General features: G+C 47.6%; 1 protein-coding gene across 1 annotated transcript in view; it reads right to left on the bottom strand.

Annotated features, from left to right (window-relative positions):
- LOC135089810 (NAD(+) hydrolase sarm1-like) overlaps positions 1–2,500 on the bottom strand; it is a 116,870-nt gene that overhangs the window by 86,076 nt on the left and 28,294 nt on the right. The window lies entirely within an intron of this gene.

The raw sequence follows: 2,500 nt of genomic DNA, 5'->3' as shown, positions 1-2,500 counted from the left end.
AGGAGGAGGAGGAGGAGGAGGAGTGGTGCAAGGTGGGTGCCTGTGAAGTAACTGTAGAAGGAAGAAAGACAAGAAGGAATGAAAGAAGGAAAGTAAGAGAGAAGGAAAGGAAGAGAGGAGGAAAAGAAGGACGGCAGGATGTACTAGTAGTGTGTGTGTGTGTGTGTGTGTGTGTGTGTGTGTGTGTGTGTGTGTGTGTGTGTGTGTGTGTGTGTGTGTGTGTGTGTGTCTTGATCTCCATATCGGATCTCCTTCGTCCTCGCTGGCAGAAAAAAAAAAAAAAAATACACGTTGCTTGGAGTACCTGTTCTCCTTCAGTGTAATTATGATCCCACAGGTAAACTTGCAGGTAAACTCACAGAAAACGAGGATACTTTCCTGTGTCCTTCAGTGAACGGAGAAAACCCAGTGATAAACAGACGCATTAGTAGTAGTAGTAGTAGTAGTAGTAGACTGCAATGAAATATAAAACTAAAGTAATTTTAAGTGGGGTTCTTCAATAAAGTGACAGGAAAAGGGTGAAAAAAAAAATTAGGGTAACACAGATAAAGATGAATTTTAAAAGTGGCGCTACATGGGCTATTGGAGTTATGTGTAAGAACACTTCAGTAGAGTGACACTGCAAGGGTGATTAATTAAGGTTACAGTGAGTTTCAGGGTGAAAGTGGAAGGGTGAGCGTGACGGCGAGCACTGGGTAAGATATACAGACCGTTTCACCCCTTGTTTGGTCACTCTGGGATGGAAACGAAGATAAATGAGAAAGAGAGGGAAGAAGGGTGACCCGGTGGAGGCGTGAAGGAAGGAGAGGACAAGAGGAGTGGTGTGGAAGGAAAGAGAGGGAAGGAAGAAGTAAGGAGTGAGAGAGACAGGAAGGGATGGGAGGAAGAAGACGACGAGAGGAAGGGTGAACACTGGAAGAGGGAGAAGGTAAGGTAAGGAGAGGGAGAGAGAAAGGAATGGAAGGAATAAAAGGGAGAGGAGGGTAAAGGTAAGGAGTGGGTGAGAAGTGGGGGGAGGAAAAGTATCTAGAGAGTATTTGGAAAGGAAAAGGAAAGTAGGAGGAGGAAAAGACATTGACGAAGAAAAAGTTAAAATGATCTTGATTCTTTCTTTCCTCACACACACACACACACACACACACACACACACACACACACACACACACACACACACACACACATACACACACTACCTCAGTCACCCCTCACACACTAACACATTTTCTTTTATGCACTGCCCTCCACCCCTTATCACCTCCACCATCCTCTAACCCCCCTGTACCCTCCACCAACTGCACCCCCCAAACATCCTTACTACACGAAGCACCCCCTCCCTACCCATCCAGACACCCCCTTACCCATCCCTGACTCAACACCAGATCTCCCATTCCTATTCCTACGCTGCCCAATGCTCTCACAGTTCATCCCAGGCATTGGCACGCTCTCCCACAGCCTGGCACAGCTCAAGTGGCACTCCCAGGCACTAATGGTGTCAGAATGGCACTGGGGGTGAGAAAAACATGCGTGATTCTCTTTCATTGTCACTGATTTTCAGAGTGGGTTTCTCTACTAGATTGCTTGTCATCAGCTGAGACACGCCACAGGTAATGGTTCTCTCTCTCTCTCTCTCTCTCTCTCTCTCTCTCTCTCTCTCTCTCTCTCTCTCTCTCTCTCTCTCTCTCTCTCTCACGCACACACCTGTAAGTCGACACTAATATTTCATGATTCATTTATTCTCTGTCATGTTTAAGGTATTGTCAGACTTGTTCTCTCTCTCTCTCTCTCTCTCTCTCTCTCTCTCTCTCTCTCTCTCTCTCTCTCTCTCTCTCTCTCTCTCTCTCTCTCTCCTTTCACTTTTCTCCCTTCCTATTCATTTTTTCTATATTCCTTTTCTCTCCTTTCATATTCATTAACATCCCTGTCTTTCTATCTCGTCTCCATTCCTCCTCTCTAGTCTCAAATCCCCCCCCTCTCTCTCTCTCTCTCTCTCTCTCTCTCTCTCTCTCTCTCTCTCTCTCTCTCGTCTCAACCCCCCACCCTCTCTCTCCCTCTCTCTCTCTCCCCCAGCCTCCAGCCCTTAATCCGGGATCCCTGGACGAAGCGTGGCGGCCCTTATATGGCGGGGACGGTGGCAGGCAGGCCGGCGCGTCACGTGCATTCACTGCAGGGAGCGGCGGCGTCACAGAGACAGGCGAGTGTGACGGGCGCCGGCCAGGTGAGAACAGAGGCCGTATTTCGAAACACCTTTGCACCGCACCTCCACTACAATCAATGGCTCTAGTTGAAGTGACACGGGTGGTTGGTAGAAAAAGTGTGTTTTTTACGATTCAAGTGAAAGATGAACACGATTTCTACGTTATTACCAGGAGAGACACACTTGAGAACCCGGCTATTCATCTGTGGCCTTGGAAAATAGTCGTGGTGTGAGAGACAGAGCAAACCATTTTTGAATACGGGCTTGTTGTAAGTTACACGTGGTTTTTAAGGGTGCTTATGTAGT

This window comes from Scylla paramamosain, chromosome 33, assembly GCF_035594125.1.
Source record: "Scylla paramamosain isolate STU-SP2022 chromosome 33, ASM3559412v1, whole genome shotgun sequence".
NCBI lineage: Eukaryota > Metazoa > Arthropoda > Malacostraca > Decapoda > Portunidae > Scylla > Scylla paramamosain.
The sequence above is the reverse complement of the archived record's forward strand: the minus strand, read 5'-3'. Positions and strand labels throughout refer to the sequence as shown.